Source organism: Mycteria americana, unplaced genomic scaffold, assembly GCF_035582795.1.
Source record: "Mycteria americana isolate JAX WOST 10 ecotype Jacksonville Zoo and Gardens unplaced genomic scaffold, USCA_MyAme_1.0 Scaffold_123, whole genome shotgun sequence".
NCBI classification, from domain to species: domain Eukaryota; kingdom Metazoa; phylum Chordata; class Aves; order Ciconiiformes; family Ciconiidae; genus Mycteria; species Mycteria americana.
The window spans coordinates 118,287-139,387 of record NW_027445463.1 but is presented as its reverse complement, the minus strand read 5'-3'; positions in this window follow the sequence as shown (position 1 = coordinate 139,387).

Sequence of the window (21,101 nt, the reverse complement as noted above, 5' to 3'; positions counted from 1 at the left end):
GTGTATATTGGCGTCCCGCACACCGGGTAGACGACCTCACGCTTGTGGGATAACAGTTTTGACACCCCAGGTGGGACCGAGCTGACAGCCTCGCCCGGTTCGTCTTGCCGCATCCGACAGGGAGAAGAGGCCTGAGCGGACTCCAGCGCGCACCGACCTGTCGACTGGGGACTCCTTCAGCTCCTCTCCTGCGGTCGGGCGGTAAGTGACAAAACGGTGCAATGTTCCTGAAAAGAGGTGTTTTGTGGGGCTAGGAGAAAAGGGGGTAGGGGCAAGATGTCTCGGGAAGCAGGCGGCCTCTGTTCTGTTCTGGGCTCTGCATAAGACGCACCGGGAAAGACAGGTGGCAGTAGCGTAGTTCTGTTTGTTTCTCCACGCTGTCCTGTTCTGAGTAACGGAGGGAGACGTCCCTTGTTCTGGTTTGTATAGAAATGCTGGGTTTTTCGGTACCTGTATGGGTGCTGCTGCTTCCCAGGAGGCAGCCCTTTGCTCTCCTCTAGGATGCATCCTGAAGCATTGCAATAAACTTGGGGGAGATGCCATGACTGAAAATCAGCTAAAACGATATCGTAATCAACGGTGGCCACAATATCAATAGGAAGATGGTGAGAAATGGCCCGAGAACGGATCCTTGAAATATAACACTATATCGGAATTAATGTTGTGTTGTCGGGGAACTGAAAAATGGGATGAAATGCCTTCTGTGGATATGTTTTTTTTCGTTAAGACGCGATTGGGATATTAGGAAGAAAGGTGGTTTAGTGGACGCTAAACATCGGATTGGAATATATGTGTTAAAAGAGAAAAAGGGAAAACCTCGTTGTATTGAATGGGAAAATTCAGAAGAGGATATTCAGCTCTTGGTAGCTCCCCCCAAACAGCCCAAATCTGATAGCTCAAGTGGTAATGGAGTTGTGAGTGCTATCTCTAAAAGAAGAAGGGGAGAGAAACCGATAGTTCGAGCTGCCCTCAGACAGGCTGCAGGGCCTGAAGGAACACCGGTGTCCGTACGCGTACCTTTTACTGCGTGTGATTTATTAAACTGCAAACAGGCAGTCGGATCCTATGGAAACAATCCAGAAGGAATGTATCGTACTGTTAATCACGACTCCTAGTCCTAACTGGGGAGATGTACAGGCTCTCCTAGAATATTTGTTTCCCACTGAGGAGAGGAGAAGAATTTTAGAGAAGGCCAGAGAGGGACTGATCGACAAGGCGGGTGGGTTGGGGGGGTGTCGTGGTTTAGTCCCAGCCGGCAACTGAGCACCACGCAGCCGCTCGCTCACTCCCCCTCGGTGGGATGGGGGAGAGAATCAGAAGAGCAAAAGTAAGAAAACTTGAGGGTTGAGATAAAAACAGTTTAATAGGTAAAGCAAAAGCCGCGCACGCAAGCAAAACAAAGCAAGGAATTCATTCACTACTTCCCATGGTCAGGCAGGTGTTCAGCCATCTCCAGGAAAGCAGGGCTCCATCACGCGTAACGGTTACTTGGGAAAGACAAACGCCATCACTCCGATGTCCCCCCTTCCTTCTTCTTCCCCAGCTTTATATACTGAGCATGACGTCATGTGGTATGGAATAGCCCTTTGGTCAGTTTGGATCAACTATCCAGGCTGTGTCCCCTCCCAGCTTCTTCTGCACCTGGCAGAGCACGGGAAGCTGAAAAGTCCTTGACTAGTACAGCAACAACTAAAACATCTCTGTATTATCAACACTGTCTTCAGCACAAATCCAAAACATAGCCCCATACCAGCCGCTACGAAGAAAATTAACTCTGTCTCAGCTGAAACCAGGACAGGGGGGTGCTTGGGGGGTGCCTAATACCGATATGTACCTCCCGAAAGAGGATGCGGAGTGGGATCCAAACACAAGTGTGAGGGATTAGAGAGGGTAAAGGAATATCAGAAGTTAATTTTGTATGGGATTCAACATGGAGTGCAAAAGCCCAAGAATTTATCTAAACTATCTGAAGTAAGGCAGGGAGATAAGGAAACCCCGTCAGCCTTCTCTGAGAGATTGTGTGAAGTAGCTCGAAAATGGACAGATCTGGATCCGGAAGATGATAGCAATTCAAAGTTATTTAACAGGCTCTTTATTGGTCAAGCAGCAGCAGATACAAGAAAGAGATGACACAAGGTAGAGGGCGAGGATGGCATGACAATCTCACGGTTCTTCTCAATGGCATGTAAGGTACGTAATAATCGGGAGGAAATAGAAGAGAAGGAGAAGCGGGGACGAGTAACGCTGCAAGCTGCTTTGTTGGCTGCCTTGAGGGAAGACCAGGAAAAAGGGAGAGAAAATACAGGAGGTGAATTTTGTGGGTGAGGAAGGGGCTGTAGAAATAATAGTAGAAATGGTTATGACATTCCCCTGGGAATGAATCGGCGTGCAAATTGTAAGCAAGAGGGCCGTTGGAAAAAAATTGTCCATGCCGTCTGAGTAATGGGGAAAGAGAGACAGAAGAAGCCGTTGGAGTCATGCCGGAGATTGGGTTGGACTGAAGGGGGCCGGAGGAATCTCTTAAAATTTCCCCAGACGATCCTCTGGTTCCAGTCAAGCTGGGGAATGAAAGAAGAGGTTTTTTATTTTTCATTATTGATAGCGGAGCCACACATGCTGCAGTAAGTAGTTGTAGGGGACCCTTAAGTAGAAGTAAAAGAAGCGTTGTTGGTGCAAGAGGGAAAAAGACTTTAAGGCTGTTTTTACAGCCTATGGAATGTTCCATTGGAAACACTAAATTAACTCCTGAATTCCTTTAGATGCCAGAATGCCCCCTACCATTGCTTGGGTGGGATTTACTTGTCAACTGAATGCACGGCTAAGTTCTTCTGAAGACTCTGTTCAGTTGACTCTGTTCAGCCCACAGGGGACCTCTCCTCTTTGTGGCGGATGCCAGCCTGAACGGGACCTCGCCTGTTTGGGGCACACGGATGGCGGGCGCTGTCGCCAAAAGGCAAAGCAGGGTCATAGCAGAGTGTTCCATTTCTGGGGATGGGCTCAGCCATCCCCTGCACAAATTTCTCCTATGTAGCAACGGGGATGGTAGCTTTCTTCTGTTTTCTTGAAGAACAAGAGGATGACGGAGCACGTTACAAGAGGACGATCTTTTTCTCTTCCTTTGGCAGTACAGGCACCCAAGGCCAGCCTGCATTCAAGGAACGGCATGGGGATATCTGTGTCGACCGTCAGCAGAGGAAGGAAGCGTCTTTTGGAGGCTGAGGCGATGAAGCAGAGTCCTTAATTGTTCTGTTTGATTTTCAACAGGGGTGCGGGGAGGGCCTGGGACATGCAAAACGTGGTCCCGGACAGGGGAGCTGTCTATTACATGGGAGGCTGAGAGAGCTATCGTGGACACCACTGGACCGGCATCCTGTAAGGATGCTTTCACGTGTTTTCTTGTTTAGAGGCCAACCTCGGCTTTGGGCTGTAAAGTGAAGTCTGCCAGGCCGGTGCCAGCTTGGCGGCAGCATCTGCCCATGGCAGCGCCAGCTTGGTGGTGGTGTGTGCCCATGCCTGTGCCAGGTTGCTGGCTGTGTCTGGCTTGTGAGGGTTGGGGTAATTGGCCCCCTGTTCCCCATGGCGTGGGCTCCAGCTGTGGCCCGGGGCAGCACAGGTGGGACCCATGAGGTGAGGATGGGGCTGGGCCCAGGGTTTAAAAAGGGCTGAGGATGGGGCTGGCCCTGCTGTATCGGCCATTATTTTAGTCAGATCCTGCATTCCGCTCAGTTAAAGGCTCACGAGAATTACTTAACATTTGCCTTTGGAAGTCATGCTTCAAAGAATGAATTTGCCACCAAATTTTTTTGACGCTAGTCAATGAACTCCTGTAATACTGCAGCAAAATGACATTTTGAGTGGTTGTTGAATCTCAGAGTGATACCATAGGCATCCCTGTTTGAGCCCTTACCGCAAGCATTGCAATGTTTGTTTCCACCCTGCTCGGTTCTTTTGTAAAGGTGTGTAGCGATGGGAGGTGCGTTATTCCCAAGGTGCTGCGGCGCCGATGCTCTGGCTGTCGGCAGCAATGGGCAAAGCGGAAGGCTGTGTGGCTAGGGGAGAATGGCGTGGACATGCTACTGCTCTCTCTGTTGCACCAGCATTTCGACGGCTGGGTTGGGCTGCTAAATCAATGGAACGACTGGAAGAAATTTCAGAAAAGTGAGTACTCTCCTATCTTTATCTTTTCAAGTCGTTGTCTTTCTACAGAGCCCTGTCCATGGCTTAGCTATTTGATTGGCGTGAAACAGACCCAGAATTTTGCTTTAAGTGGTGTTCTGATTCGCCGAAATTCCCCGTAGGTAGAGAGCAAGAATTACAAACGTTGCTTGGTGGTTGAGGTTCTCGGGGTTTCTGTGAAAGCTAACTTGCCAGAATGTGTAGGAAGCAGCCTGAATTCCAGTAGAGATACTGCATAAAAGGTCCTCTTCTTGACAGGAAAAGAGCTTCACGAAACGTCGGCGCTGTTTGCCGTAGGGCCTCCGACATACTTGTTCAGTCATCGTGGGCTTTGTGCCGTTCCCGCAGGCACGATCTTGAACACATTTTGTACGGCAGCTGGTCTCTTAGCTGACTTTCTATCTCGCGCTTGGTTGCTTGTACCTGCTCAAGGCTTCCTGTAGTGTCAAATGAACCCACAGGAAAATGTCCTCAACTCGTGCTGGTAGGGCAAGCCCGCTGTAGTTGATAAAATCGGAAAATAGCACGATGTTTTGAAAAATTTGCCTTGCGAGGACCAGGGCTGTCTCCTGGAGGGCAGCTGGGTTCTGTGACTGATTCCACCGGTCCGCTCTGGCACTTGAAGGAGGCAGCCCCTAAGCCAACGCAATCTAAAATGGGGTCCGTTGGGGTTTTTTTAATCATTTCTTAGGGATATGAGGCTTGTGTGGGTGTTTAGCTTGTCCTGTTCTTTCTGTTCCTAATTCTGAACCCACTGACTGGCGTCAAAGAACGGTCGTGTTGTAGTCTGACGGTGTCGTCTCCCAGGAGCTGGTGGAAGGCCAGGGCTTACGTCAAACTGATAAGGAGGATTGAGGCTGGAAAGTGGAACGTCTAAACAAGAATTACTGTCCTTGGGAGAGAAGCACATCCTGAAGAAATAGGTAAGCTAATGGAAATGTTTTGGGAACCGTCCGAAACAACTAGTAGGAGTGTGATAAGAAGCACCCTCCCGCAAACTATCCTCCTTATGATACTAAAAGTCACAGCCCTCGAGCTGGAGACACCAGCCCAAGCAGAGAGCCCTCGCCTCTGAGCGTGCGCAGCATGTTAAAGTCGCGCTGTAGCTTGAAGCTGAAATAAGAGAAATGTAGACCAATAGAAAACTGCTTTGTGTAATGACTTATGCATATGCATAGCTAGCCTGTATAAATACTGTACCTGTAGGAGCGAACTTTGTGCTAGCTTTGTGGAGCTGCCGCCTAGCGCCCATCTCTGCGCAGACGTGACATAAAAACACCTCTGCCCTGTGTGTATATTGGCGTCCCGCACACCGGGTAGACGACCTCACGCTTGTGGGATAACAGTTTTGACACCCCAGGTGGGACCGAGCTGACAGCCTCGCCCGGTTCGTCTTGCCGCATCCGACAGGGAGAAGAGGCCTGAGCGGACTCCAGCGCGCACCGACCTGTCGACTGGGGACTCCTTCAGCTCCTCTCCTGCGGTCGGGCGGTAAGTGACAAAACGGTGCAATGTTCCTGAAAAGAGGTGTTTTGTGGGGCTAGGAGAAAAGGGGGTAGGGGCAAGATGTCTCGGGAAGCAGGCGGCCTCTGTTCTGTTCTGGGCTCTGCATAAGACGCACCGGGAAAGACAGGTGGCAGTAGCGTAGTTCTGTTTGTTTCTCCACGCTGTCCTGTTCTGAGTAACGGAGGGAGACGTCCCTTGTTCTGGTTTGTATAGAAATGCTGGGTTTTTCGGTACCTGTATGGGTGCTGCTGCTTCCCAGGAGGCAGCCCTTTGCTCTCCTCTAGGATGCATCCTGAAGCATTGCAATAAACTTGGGGGAGATGCCATGACTGAAAATCAGCTAAAACGATATCGTAATCAACGGTGGCCACAATATCAATGGGAAGATGGTGAGAAATGGCCCGAGAACGGATCCTTGAAATATAACACTATATCGGAATTAATGTTGTGTTGTCGGGGAACTGAAAAATGGGATGAAATGCCTTCTGTGGATATGTTTTTTTTCGTTAAGACGCGATTGGGATATTAGGAAGAAAGGTGGTTTAGTGGACGCTAAACATCGGATTGGAATATATGTGTTAAAAGAGAAAAAGGGAAAACCTCGTTGTATTGAATGGGAAAATTCAGAAGAGGATATTCAGCTCTTGGTAGCTCCCCCCAAACAGCCCAAATCTGATAGCTCAAGTGGTAATGGAGTTGTGAGTGCTATCTCTAAAAGAAGAAGGGGAGAGAAACCGATAGTTCGAGCTGCCCTCAGACAGGCTGCAGGGCCTGAAGGAACACCGGTGTCCGTACGCGTACCTTTTACTGCGTGTGATTTATTAAACTGCAAACAGGCAGTCGGATCCTATGGAAACAATCCAGAAGGAATGTATCGTACTGTTAATCACGACTCCTAGTCCTAACTGGGGAGATGTACAGGCTCTCCTAGAATATTTGTTTCCCACTGAGGAGAGGAGAAGAATTTTAGAGAAGGCCAGAGAGGGACTGATCGACAAGGCGGGTGGGTTGGGGGGGTGTCGTGGTTTAGTCCCAGCCGGCAACTGAGCACCACCCAGCCGCTCGCTCACTCCCCCTCGGTGGGATGGGGGAGAGAATCAGAAGAGCAAAAGTAAGAAAACTTGAGGGTTGAGATAAAAACAGTTTAATAGGTAAAGCAAAAGCCGCGCACGCAAGCAAAACAAAGCAAGGAATTCATTCACTACTTCCCATGGTCAGGCAGGTGTTCAGCCATCTCCAGGAAAGCAGGGCTCCATCACGCGTAACGGTTACTTGGGAAAGACAAACGCCATCACTCCGATGTCCCCCCTTCCTTCTTCTTCCCCAGCTTTATATACTGAGCATGACGTCATGTGGTATGGAATAGCCCTTTGGTCAGTTTGGATCAACTATCCAGGCTGTGTCCCCTCCCAGCTTCTTCTGCACCTGGCAGAGCACGGGAAGCTGAAAAGTCCTTGACTAGTACAGCAACAACTAAAACATCTCTGTATTATCAACACTGTCTTCAGCACAAATCCAAAACATAGCCCCATACCAGCCGCTACGAAGAAAATTAACTCTGTCTCAGCTGAAACCAGGACAGGGGGGTGCTTGGGGGGTGCCTAATACCGATATGTACCTCCCGAAAGAGGATCCGGAGTGGGATCCAAACACAAGTGTGAGGGATTAGAGAGGGTAAAGGAATATCAGAAGTTAATTTTGTATGGGATTCAACATGGAGTGCAAAAGCCCAAGAATTTATCTAAACTATCTGAAGTAAGGCAGGGAGATAAGGAAACCCCGTCAGCCTTCTCTGAGAGATTGTGTGAAGTAGCTCGAAAATGGACAGATCTGGATCCGGAAGATGATAGCAATTCAAAGTTATTTAACAGGCTCTTTATTGGTCAAGCAGCAGCAGATACAAGAAAGAGATGACACAAGGTAGAGGGCGAGGATGGCATGACAATCTCACGGTTCTTCTCAATGGCATGTAAGGTACGTAATAATCGGGAGGAAATAGAAGAGAAGGAGAAGCGGGGACGAGTAACGCTGCAAGCTGCTTTGTTGGCTGCCTTGAGGGAAGACCAGGAAAAAGGGAGAGAAAATACAGGAGGTGAATTTTGTGGGTGAGGAAGGGGCTGTAGAAATAATAGTAGAAATGGTTATGACATTCCCCTGGGAATGAATCGGCGTGCAAATTGTAAGCAAGAGGGCCGTTGGAAAAAAATTGTCCATGCCGTCTGAGTAATGGGGAAAGAGAGACAGAAGAAGCCGTTGGAGTCATGCCGGAGATTGGGTTGGACTGAAGGGGGCCGGAGGAATCTCTTAAAATTTCCCCAGACGATCCTCTGGTTCCAGTCAAGCTGGGGAATGAAAGAAGAGGTTTTTTATTTTTCATTATTGATAGCGGAGCCACACATGCTGCAGTAAGTAGTTGTAGGGGACCCTTAAGTAGAAGTAAAAGAAGCGTTGTTGGTGCAAGAGGGAAAAAGACTTTAAGGCTGTTTTTACAGCCTATGGAATGTTCCATTGGAAACACTAAATTAACTCCTGAATTCCTTTAGATGCCAGAATGCCCCCTACCATTGCTTGGGTGGGATTTACTTGTCAACTGAATGCACGGCTAAGTTCTTCTGAAGACTCTGTTCAGTTGACTCTGTTCAGCCCACAGGGGACCTCTCCTCTTTGTGGCGGATGCCAGCCTGAACGGGACCTCGCCTGTTTGGGGCACACGGATGGCGGGCGCTGTCGCCAAAAGGCAAAGCAGGGTCATAGCAGAGTGTTCCATTTCTGGGGATGGGCTCAGCCATCCCCTGCACAAATTTCTCCTATGTAGCAACGGGGATGGTAGCTTTCTTCTGTTTTCTTGAAGAACAAGAGGATGACGGAGCACGTTACAAGAGGACGATCTTTTTCTCTTCCTTTGGCAGTACAGGCACCCAAGGCCAGCCTGCATTCAAGGAACGGCATGGGGATATCTGTGTCGACCGTCAGCAGAGGAAGGAAGCGTCTTTTGGAGGCTGAGGCGATGAAGCAGAGTCCTTAATTGTTCTGTTTGATTTTCAACAGGGGTGCGGGGAGGGCCTGGGACATGCAAAACGTGGTCCCGGACAGGGGAGCTGTCTATTACATGGGAGGCTGAGAGAGCTATCGTGGACACCACTGGACCGGCATCCTGTAAGGATGCTTTCACGTGTTTTCTTGTTTAGAGGCCAACCTCGGCTTTGGGCTGTAAAGTGAAGTCTGCCAGGCCGGTGCCAGCTTGGCGGCAGCATCTGCCCATGGCAGCGCCAGCTTGGTGGTGGTGTGTGCCCATGCCTGTGCCAGGTTGCTGGCTGTGTCTGGCTTGTGAGGGTTGGGGTAATTGGCCCCCTGTTCCCCATGGCGTGGGCTCCAGCTGTGGCCCGGGGCAGCACAGGTGGGACCCATGAGGTGAGGATGGGGCTGGGCCCAGGGTTTAAAAAGGGCTGAGGATGGGGCTGGCCCTGCTGTATCGGCCATTATTTTAGTCAGATCCTGCATTCCGCTCAGTTAAAGGCTCACGAGAATTACTTAACATTTGCCTTTGGAAGTCATGCTTCAAAGAATGAATTTGCCACCAAATTTTTTTGACGCTAGTCAATGAACTCCTGTAATACTGCAGCAAAATGACATTTTGAGTGGTTGTTGAATCTCAGAGTGATACCATAGGCATCCCTGTTTGAGCCCTTACCGCAAGCATTGCAATGTTTGTTTCCACCCTGCTCGGTTCTTTTGTAAAGGTGTGTAGCGATGGGAGGTGCGTTATTCCCAAGGTGCTGCGGCGCCGATGCTCTGGCTGTCGGCAGCAATGGGCAAAGCGGAAGGCTGTGTGGCTAGGGGAGAATGGCGTGGACATGCTACTGCTCTCTCTGTTGCACCAGCATTTCGACGGCTGGGTTGGGCTGCTAAATCAATGGAACGACTGGAAGAAATTTCAGAAAAGTGAGTACTCTCCTATCTTTATCTTTTCAAGTCGTTGTCTTTCTACAGAGCCCTGTCCATGGCTTAGCTATTTGATTGGCGTGAAACAGACCCAGAATTTTGCTTTAAGTGGTGTTCTGATTCGCCGAAATTCCCCGTAGGTAGAGAGCAAGAATTACAAACGTTGCTTGGTGGTTGAGGTTCTCGGGGTTTCTGTGAAAGCTAACTTGCCAGAATGTGTAGGAAGCAGCCTGAATTCCAGTAGAGATACTGCATAAAAGGTCCTCTTCTTGACAGGAAAAGAGCTTCACGAAACGTCGGCGCTGTTTGCCGTAGGGCCTCCGACATACTTGTTCAGTCATCGTGGGCTTTGTGCCGTTCCCGCAGGCACGATCTTGAACACATTTTGTACGGCAGCTGGTCTCTTAGCTGACTTTCTATCTCGCGCTTGGTTGCTTGTACCTGCTCAAGGCTTCCTGTAGTGTCAAATGAACCCACAGGAAAATGTCCTCAACTCGTGCTGGTAGGGCAAGCCCGCTGTAGTTGATAAAATCGGAAAATAGCACGATGTTTTGAAAAATTTGCCTTGCGAGGACCAGGGCTGTCTCCTGGAGGGCAGCTGGGTTCTGTGACTGATTCCACCGGTCCGCTCTGGCACTTGAAGGAGGCAGCCCCTAAGCCAACGCAATCTAAAATGGGGTCCGTTGGGGTTTTTTTAATCATTTCTTAGGGATATGAGGCTTGTGTGGGTGTTTAGCTTGTCCTGTTCTTTCTGTTCCTAATTCTGAACCCACTGACTGGCGTCAAAGAACGGTCGTGTTGTAGTCTGACGGTGTCGTCTCCCAGGAGCTGGTGGAAGGCCAGGGCTTACGTCAAACTGATAAGGAGGATTGAGGCTGGAAAGTGGAACGTCTAAACAAGAATTACTGTCCTTGGGAGAGAAGCACATCCTGAAGAAATAGGTAAGCTAATGGAAATGTTTTGGGAACCGTCCGAAACAACTAGTAGGAGTGTGATAAGAAGCACCCTCCCGCAAACTATCCTCCTTATGATACTAAAAGTCACAGCCCTCGAGCTGGAGACACCAGCCCAAGCAGAGAGCCCTCGCCTCTGAGCGTGCGCAGCATGTTAAAGTCGCGCTGTAGCTTGAAGCTGAAATAAGAGAAATGTAGACCAATAGAAAACTGCTTTGTGTAATGACTTATGCATATGCATAGCTAGCCTGTATAAATACTGTACCTGTAGGAGCGAACTTTGTGCTAGCTTTGTGGAGCTGCCGCCTAGCGCCCATCTCTGCGCAGACGTGACATAAAAACACCTCTGCCCTGTGTGTATATTGGCGTCCCGCACACCGGGTAGACGACCTCACGCTTGTGGGATAACAGTTTTGACACCCCAGGTGGGACCGAGCTGACAGCCTCGCCCGGTTCGTCTTGCCGCATCCGACAGGGAGAAGAGGCCTGAGCGGACTCCAGCGCGCACCGACCTGTCGACTGGGGACTCCTTCAGCTCCTCTCCTGCGGTCGGGCGGTAAGTGACAAAACGGTGCAATGTTCCTGAAAAGAGGTGTTTTGTGGGGCTAGGAGAAAAGGGGGTAGGGGCAAGATGTCTCGGGAAGCAGGCGGCCTCTGTTCTGTTCTGGGCTCTGCATAAGACGCACCGGGAAAGACAGGTGGCAGTAGCGTAGTTCTGTTTGTTTCTCCACGCTGTCCTGTTCTGAGTAACGGAGGGAGACGTCCCTTGTTCTGGTTTGTATAGAAATGCTGGGTTTTTCGGTACCTGTATGGGTGCTGCTGCTTCCCAGGAGGCAGCCCTTTGCTCTCCTCTAGGATGCATCCTGAAGCATTGCAATAAACTTGGGGGAGATGCCATGACTGAAAATCAGCTAAAACGATATCGTAATCAACGGTGGCCACAATATCAATGGGAAGATGGTGAGAAATGGCCCGAGAACGGATCCTTGAAATATAACACTATATCGGAATTAATGTTGTGTTGTCGGGGAACTGAAAAATGGGATGAAATGCCTTCTGTGGATATGTTTTTTTTCGTTAAGACGCGATTGGGATATTAGGAAGAAAGGTGGTTTAGTGGACGCTAAACATCGGATTGGAATATATGTGTTAAAAGAGAAAAAGGGAAAACCTCGTTGTATTGAATGGGAAAATTCAGAAGAGGATATTCAGCTCTTGGTAGCTCCCCCCAAACAGCCCAAATCTGATAGCTCAAGTGGTAATGGAGTTGTGAGTGCTATCTCTAAAAGAAGAAGGGGAGAGAAACCGATAGTTCGAGCTGCCCTCAGACAGGCTGCAGGGCCTGAAGGAACACCGGTGTCCGTACGCGTACCTTTTACTGCGTGTGATTTATTAAACTGCAAACAGGCAGTCGGATCCTATGGAAACAATCCAGAAGGAATGTATCGTACTGTTAATCACGACTCCTAGTCCTAACTGGGGAGATGTACAGGCTCTCCTAGAATATTTGTTTCCCACTGAGGAGAGGAGAAGAATTTTAGAGAAGGCCAGAGAGGGACTGATCGACAAGGCGGGTGGGTTGGGGGGGTGTCGTGGTTTAGTCCCAGCCGGCAACTGAGCACCACGCAGCCGCTCGCTCACTCCCCCTCGGTGGGATGGGGGAGAGAATCAGAAGAGCAAAAGTAAGAAAACTTGAGGGTTGAGATAAAAACAGTTTAATAGGTAAAGCAAAAGCCGCGCACGCAAGCAAAACAAAGCAAGGAATTCATTCACTACTTCCCATGGTCAGGCAGGTGTTCAGCCATCTCCAGGAAAGCAGGGCTCCATCACGCGTAACGGTTACTTGGGAAAGACAAACGCCATCACTCCGATGTCCCCCCTTCCTTCTTCTTCCCCAGCTTTATATACTGAGCATGACGTCATGTGGTATGGAATAGCCCTTTGGTCAGTTTGGATCAACTATCCAGGCTGTGTCCCCTCCCAGCTTCTTCTGCACCTGGCAGAGCACGGGAAGCTGAAAAGTCCTTGACTAGTACAGCAACAACTAAAACATCTCTGTATTATCAACACTGTCTTCAGCACAAATCCAAAACATAGCCCCATACCAGCCGCTACGAAGAAAATTAACTCTGTCTCAGCTGAAACCAGGACAGGGGGGTGCTTGGGGGGTGCCTAATACCGATATGTACCTCCCGAAAGAGGATCCGGAGTGGGATCCAAACACAAGTGTGAGGGATTAGAGAGGGTAAAGGAATATCAGAAGTTAATTTTGTATGGGATTCAACATGGAGTGCAAAAGCCCAAGAATTTATCTAAACTATCTGAAGTAAGGCAGGGAGATAAGGAAACCCCGTCAGCCTTCTCTGAGAGATTGTGTGAAGTAGCTCGAAAATGGACAGATCTAGATCCGGAAGATGATAGCAATTCAAAGTTATTTAACAGGCTCTTTATTGGTCAAGCAGCAGCAGATACAAGAAAGAGATGACACAAGGTAGAGGGCGAGGATGGCATGACAATCTCACGGTTCTTCTCAATGGCATGTAAGGTACGTAATAATCGGGAGGAAATAGAAGAGAAGGAGAAGCGGGGACGAGTAACGCTGCAAGCTGCTTTGTTGGCTGCCTTGAGGGAAGACCAGGAAAAAGGGAGAGAAAATACAGGAGGTGAATTTTGTGGGTGAGGAAGGGGCTGTAGAAATAATAGTAGAAATGGTTATGACATTCCCCTGGGAATGAATCGGCGTGCAAATTGTAAGCAAGAGGGCCGTTGGAAAAAAATTGTCCATGCCGTCTGAGTAATGGGGAAAGAGAGACAGAAGAAGCCGTTGGAGTCATGCCGGAGATTGGGTTGGACTGAAGGGGGCCGGAGGAATCTCTTAAAATTTCCCCAGACGATCCTCTGGTTCCAGTCAAGCTGGGGAATGAAAGAAGAGGTTTTTTATTTTTCATTATTGATAGCGGAGCCACACATGCTGCAGTAAGTAGTTGTAGGGGACCCTTAAGTAGAAGTAAAAGAAGCGTTGTTGGTGCAAGAGGGAAAAAGACTTTAAGGCTGTTTTTACAGCCTATGGAATGTTCCATTGGAAACACTAAATTAACTCCTGAATTCCTTTAGATGCCAGAATGCCCCCTACCATTGCTTGGGTGGGATTTACTTGTCAACTGAATGCACGGCTAAGTTCTTCTGAAGACTCTGTTCAGTTGACTCTGTTCAGCCCACAGGGGACCTCTCCTCTTTGTGGCGGATGCCAGCCTGAACGGGACCTCGCCTGTTTGGGGCACACGGATGGCGGGCGCTGTCGCCAAAAGGCAAAGCAGGGTCATAGCAGAGTGTTCCATTTCTGGGGATGGGCTCAGCCATCCCCTGCACAAATTTCTCCTATGTAGCAACGGGGATGGTAGCTTTCTTCTGTTTTCTTGAAGAACAAGAGGATGACGGAGCACGTTACAAGAGGACGATCTTTTTCTCTTCCTTTGGCAGTACAGGCACCCAAGGCCAGCCTGCATTCAAGGAACGGCATGGGGATATCTGTGTCGACCGTCAGCAGAGGAAGGAAGCGTCTTTTGGAGGCTGAGGCGATGAAGCAGAGTCCTTAATTGTTCTGTTTGATTTTCAACAGGGGTGCGGGGAGGGCCTGGGACATGCAAAACGTGGTCCCGGACAGGGGAGCTGTCTATTACATGGGAGGCTGAGAGAGCTATCGTGGACACCACTGGACCGGCATCCTGTAAGGATGCTTTCACGTGTTTTCTTGTTTAGAGGCCAACCTCGGCTTTGGGCTGTAAAGTGAAGTCTGCCAGGCCGGTGCCAGCTTGGCGGCAGCATCTGCCCATGGCAGCGCCAGCTTGGTGGTGGTGTGTGCCCATGCCTGTGCCAGGTTGCTGGCTGTGTCTGGCTTGTGAGGGTTGGGGTAATTGGCCCCCTGTTCCCCATGGCGTGGGCTCCAGCTGTGGCCCGGGGCAGCACAGGTGGGACCCATGAGGTGAGGATGGGGCTGGGCCCAGGGTTTAAAAAGGGCTGAGGATGGGGCTGGCCCTGCTGTATCGGCCATTATTTTAGTCAGATCCTGCATTCCGCTCAGTTAAAGGCTCACGAGAATTACTTAACATTTGCCTTTGGAAGTCATGCTTCAAAGAATGAATTTGCCACCAAATTTTTTTGACGCTAGTCAATGAACTCCTGTAATACTGCAGCAAAATGACATTTTGAGTGGTTGCTGAATCTCAGAGTGATACCATAGGCATCCCTGTTTGAGCCCTTACCGCAAGCATTGCAATGTTTGTTTCCACCCTGCTCGGTTCTTTTGTAAAGGTGTGTAGCGATGGGAGGTGCGTTATTCCCAAGGTGCTGCGGCGCCGATGCTCTGGCTGTCGGCAGCAATGGGCAAAGCGGAAGGCTGTGTGGCTAGGGGAGAATGGCGTGGACATGCTACTGCTCTCTCTGTTGCACCAGCATTTCGACGGCTGGGTTGGGCTGCTAAATCAATGGAACGACTGGAAGAAATTTCAGAAAAGTGAGTACTCTCCTATCTTTATCTTTTCAAGTCGTTGTCTTTCTACAGAGCCCTGTCCATGGCTTAGCTATTTGATTGGCGTGAAACAGACCCAGAATTTTGCTTTAAGTGGTGTTCTGGTTCGCCGAAATTCCCCGTAGGTAGAGAGCAAGAATTACAAACGTTGCTTGGTGGTTGAAGTTCTTGGGGTTTCTGTGAAAGCTAACTTGCCAGAATGTGTAGGAAGCAGCCTGAATTCCAGTAGAGATACTGCATAAAAGGTCCTCTTCTTGACAGGAAAAGAGCTTCACGAAACGTCGGCGCTGTTTGCCGTAGGGCCTCCGACATACTTGTTCAGTCATCGTGGGCTTTGTGCCGTTCCCGCAGGCACGATCTTGAACACATTTTGTACGGCAGCTGGTCTCTTAGCTGACTTTCTATCTCGCGCTTGGTTGCTTGTACCTGCTCAAGGCTTCCTGTAGTGTCAAATGAACCCACAGGAAAATGTCCTCAACTCGTGCTGGTAGGGCAAGCCCGCTGTAGTTGATAAAATCGGAAAATAGCACGATGTTTTGAAAAATTTGCCTTGCGAGGACAAGGGCTGTCTCCTGGAGGGCAGCTGGGTTCTGTGACTGATTCCACCGGTCCGCTCTGGCACTTGAAGGAGGCAGCCCCTAAGCCAACGCAATCTAAAATGGGGTCCGTTGGGGTTTTTTTAATCATTTCTTAGGGATATGAGGCTTGTGTGGGTGTTTAGCTTGTCCTGTTCTTTCTGTTCCTAATTCTGAACCCACTGACTGGCGTCAAAGAACGGTCGTGTTGTAGTCTGACGGTGTCGTCTCCCAGGAGCTGGTGGAAGGCCAGGGCTTACGTCAAACTGATAAGGAGGATTGAGGCTGGAAAGTGGAACGTCTAAACAAGAATTACTGTCCTTGGGAGAGAAGCACATCCTGAAGAAATAGGTAAGCTAATGGAAATGTTTTGGGAACCGTCCGAAACAACTAGTAGGAGTGTGATAAGAAGCACCCTCCCGCAAACTATCCTCCTTATAATCCTAAAAGTCACAGCCCTCGAGCTGGAGACACCAGCCCAAGCAGAGAGCCCTCGCCTCTGAGCGTGCGCAGCATGTTAAAGTCGCGCTGTAGCTTGAAGCTGAAATAAGAGAAATGTAGACCAATAGAAAACTGCTTTGTGTAATGACTTATGCATATGCATAGCTAGCCTGTATAAATACTGTACCTGTAGGAGCGAACTTTGTGCTAGCTTTGTGGAGCTGCCGCCTAGCGCCCATCTCTGCGCAGACGTGACATAAAAACACCTCTGCCCTGTGTGTATATTGGCGTCCCGCACACCGGGTAGACGACCTCACGCTTGTGGGATAACAGTTTTGACACCCCAGGTGGGACCGAGCTGACAGCCTCGCCCGGTTCGTCTTGCCGCATCCGACAGGGAGAAGAGGCCTGAGCGGACTCCAGCGCGCACCGACCTGTCGACTGGGGACTCCTTCAGCTCCTCTCCTGCGGTCGGGCGGTAAGTGACAAAACGGTGCAATGTTCCTGAAAAGAGGTGTTTTGTGGGGCTAGGAGAAAAGGGGGTAGGGGCAAGATGTCTCGGGAAGCAGGCGGCCTCTGTTCTGTTCTGGGCTCTGCATAAGACGCACCGGGAAAGACAGGTGGCAGTAGCGTAGTTCTGTTTGTTTCTCCACGCTGTCCTGTTCTGAGTAACGGAGGGAGACGTCCCTTGTTCTGGTTTGTATAGAAATGCTGGGTTTTTCGGTACCTGTATGGGTGCTGCTGCTTCCCAGGAGGCAGCCCTTTGCTCTCCTCTAGGATGCATCCTGAAGCATTGCAATAAACTTGGGGGAGATGCCATGACTGAAAATCAGCTAAAACGATATCGTAATCAACGGTGGCCACAATATCAATGGGAAGATGGTGAGAAATGGCCCGAGAACGGATCCTTGAAATATAACACTATATCGGAATTAATGTTGTGTTGTCGGGGAACTGAAAAATGGGATGAAATGCCTTCTGTGGATATGTTTTTTTTCGTTAAGACGCGATTGGGATATTAGGAAGAAAGGTGGTTTAGTGGACGCTAAACATCGGATTGGAATATATGTGTTAAAAGAGAAAAAGGGAAAACCTCGTTGTATTGAATGGGAAAATTCAGAAGAGGATATTCAGCTGTTGGTAGCTCCCCCCAAACAGCCCAAATCTGATAGCTCAAGTGGTAATGGAGTTGTGAGTGCTATCTCTAAAAGAAGAAGGGGAGAGAAACCGATAGTTCGAGCTGCCCTCAGACAGGCTGCAGGGCCTGAAGGAACACCGGTGTCCGTACGCGTACCTTTTACTGCGTGTGATTTATTAAACTGCAAACAGGCAGTCGGATCCTATGGAAACAATCCAGAAGGAATGTATCGTACTGTTAATCACGACTCCTAGTCCTAACTGGGGAGATGTACAGGCTCTCCTAGAATATTTGTTTCCCACTGAGGAGAGGAGAAGAATTTTAGAGAAGGCCAGAGAGGGACTGATCGACAAGGCGGGTGGGTTGGGGGGGTGTCGTGGTTTAGTCCCAGCCGGCAACTGAGCACCACGCAGCCGCTCGCTCACTCCCCCTCGGTGGGATGGGGGAGAGAATCAGAAGAGCAAAAGTAAGAAAACTTGAGGGTTGAGATAAAAACAGTTTAATAGGTAAAGCAAAAGCCGCGCACGCAAGCAAAACAAAGCAAGGAATTCATTCACTACTTCCCATGGTCAGGCAGGTGTTCAGCCATCTCCAGGAAAGCAGGGCTCCATCACGCGTAACGGTTACTTGGGAAAGACAAACGCCATCACTCCGATGTCCCCCCTTCCTTCTTCTTCCCCAGCTTTATATACTGAGCATGACGTCATGTGGTATGGAATAGCCCTTTGGTCAGTTTGGATCAACTATCCAGGCTGTGTCCCCTCCCAGCTTCTTCTGCACCTGGCAGAGCACGGGAAGCTGAAAAGTCCTTGACTAGTACAGCAACAACTAAAACATCTCTGTATTATCAACACTGTCTTCAGCACAAATCCAAAACATAGCCCCATACCAGCCGCTACGAAGAAAATTAACTCTGTCTCAGCTGAAACCAGGACAGGGGGGTGCTTGGGGGGTGCCTAATACCGATATGTACCTCCCGAAAGAGGATCCGGAGTGGGATCCAAACACAAGTGTGAGGGATTAGAGAGGGTAAAGGAATATCAGAAGTTAATTTTGTATGGGATTCAACATGGAGTGCAAAAGCCCAAGAATTTATCTAAACTATCTGAAGTAAGGCAGGGAGATAAGGAAACCCCGTCAGCCTTCTCTGAGAGATTGTGTGAAGTAGCTCGAAAATGGACAGATCTAGATCCGGAAGATGATAGCAATTCAAAGTTATTTAACAGGCTCTTTATTGGTCAAGCAGCAGCAGATACAAGAAAGAGATGACACAAGGTAGAGGGCGAGGATGGCATGACAATCTCACGGTTCTTCTCAATGGCATGTAAGGTACGTAATAATCGGGAGGAAATAGAAGAGAAGGAGAAGCGGGGACGAGTAACGCTGCAAGCTGCTTTGTTGGCTGCCTTGAGGGAAGACCAGGAAAAAGGGAGAGAAAATACAGGAGGTGAATTTTGTGGGTGAGGAAGGGGCTGTAGAAATAATAGTAGAAATGGTTATGACATTCCCCTGGGAATGAATCGGCGTGCAAATTGTAAGCAAGAGGGCCGTTGGAAAAAAATTGTCCATGCCGTCTGAGTAATGGGGAAAGAGAGACAGAAGAAGCCGTTGGAGTCATGCCGGAGATTGGGTTGGACTGAAGGGGGCCGGAGGAATCTCTTAAAATTTCCCCAGACGATCCTCTGGTTCCAGTCAAGCTGGGGAATGAAAGAAGAGGTTTTTTATTTTTCATTATTGATAGCGGAGCCACACATGCTGCAGTAAGTAGTTGTAGGGGACCCTTAAGTAGAAGTAAAAGAAGCGTTGTTGGTGCAAGAGGGAAAAAGACTTTAAGGCTGTTTTTACAGCCTATGGAATGTTCCATTGGAAACACTAAATTAACTCCTGAATTCCTTTAGATGCCAGAATGCCCCCTACCATTGCTTGGGTGGGATTTACTTGTCAACTGAATGCACGGCTAAGTTCTTCTGAAGACTCTGTTCAGTTGACTCTGTTCAGCCCACAGGGGACCTCTCCTCTTTGTGGCGGATGCCAGCCTGAACGGGACCTCGCCTGTTTGGGGCACACGGATGGCGGGCGCTGTCGCCAAAAGGCAAAGCAGGGTCATAGCAGAGTGTTCCATTTCTGGGGATGGGCTCAGCCATCCCCTGCACAAATTTCTCCTATGTAGCAACGGGGATGGTAGCTTTCTTCTGTTTTCTTGAAGAACAAGAGGATGACGGAGCACGTTACAAGAGGACGATCTTTTTCTCTTCCTTTGGCAGTACAGGCACCCAAGGCCAGCCTGCATTCAAGGAACGGCATGGGGATATCTGTGTCGACCGTCAGCAGAGGAAGGAAGCGTCTTTTGGAGGCTGAGGCGATGAAGCAGAGTCCTTAATTGTTCTGTTTGATTTTCAACAGGGGTGCGGGGAGGGCCTGGGACATGCAAAACGTGGTCCCGGACAGGGGAGCTGTCTATTACATGGGAGGCTGAGAGAGCTATCGTGGACACCACTGGACCGGCATCCTGTAAGGATGCTTTCACGTGTTTTCTTGTTTAGAGGCCAACCTCGGCTTTGGGCTGTAAAGTGAAGTCTGCCAGGCCGGTGCCAGCTTGGCGGCAGCATCTGCCCATGGCAGCGCCAGCTTGGTGGTGGTGTGTGCCCATGCCTGTGCCAGGTTGCTGGCTGTGTCTGGCTTGTGAGGGTTGGGGTAATTGGCCCCCTGTTCCCCATGGCGTGGGCTCCAGCTGTGGCCCGGGGCAGCACAGGTGGGACCCATGAGGTGAGGATGGGGCTGGGCCCAGGGTTTAAAAAGGGCTGAGGATGGGGCTGGCCCTGCTGTATCGGCCATTATTTTAGTCAGATCCTGCATTCCGCTCAGTTAAAGGCTCACGAGAATTACTTAACATTTGCCTTTGGAAGTCATGCTTCAAAGAATGAATTTGCCACCAAATTTTTTTGACGCTAGTCAATGAACTCCTGTAATACTGCAGCAAAATGACATTTTGAGTGGTTGTTGAATCTCAGAGTGATACCATAGGCATCCCTGTTTGAGCCCTTACCGCAAGCATTGCAATGTTTGTTTCCACCCTGCTCGGTTCTTTTGTAAAGGTGTGTAGCGATGGGAGGTGCGTTATTCCCAAGGTGCTGCGGCGCCGATGCTCTGGCTGTCGGCAGCAATGGGCAAAGCGGAAGGCTGTGTGGCTAGGGGAGAATGGCGTGGACATGCTACTGCTCTCTCTGTTGCACCAGCATTTCGACGGCTGGGTTGGGCTGCTAAATCAATGGAACGACTGGAAGAAATTTCAGAAAAGTGAGTACTCTCCTATCTTTATCTTTTCAAGTCGTTGTCTTTCTACAGAGCCCTGTCCATGGCTTAGCTATTTGATTGGCGTGAAACAGACCCAGAATTTTGCTTTAAGTGGTGTTCTGATTCGCCGAAATTCCCCGTAGGTAGAGAGCAAGAATTACAAACGTTGCTTGGTGGTTGAGGTTCTCGGGGTTTCTGTGAAAGCTAACTTGCCAGAATGTGTAGGAAGCAGCCTGAATTCCAGTAGAGATACTGCATAAAAGGTCCTCTTCTTGACAGGAAAAGAGCTTCACGAAACGTCGGCGCTGTTTGCCGTAGGGCCTCCGACATACTTGTTCAGTCATCGTGGGCTTTGTGCCGTTCCCGCAGGCACGATCTTGAACACATTTTGTACGGCAGCTGGTCTCTTAGCTGACTTTCTATCTCGCGCTTGGTTGCTTGTACCTGCTCAAGGCTTCCTGTAGTGTCAAATGAACCCACAGGAAAATGTCCTCAACTCGTGCTGGTAGGGCAAGCCCGCTGTAGTTGATAAAATCGGAAAATAGCAC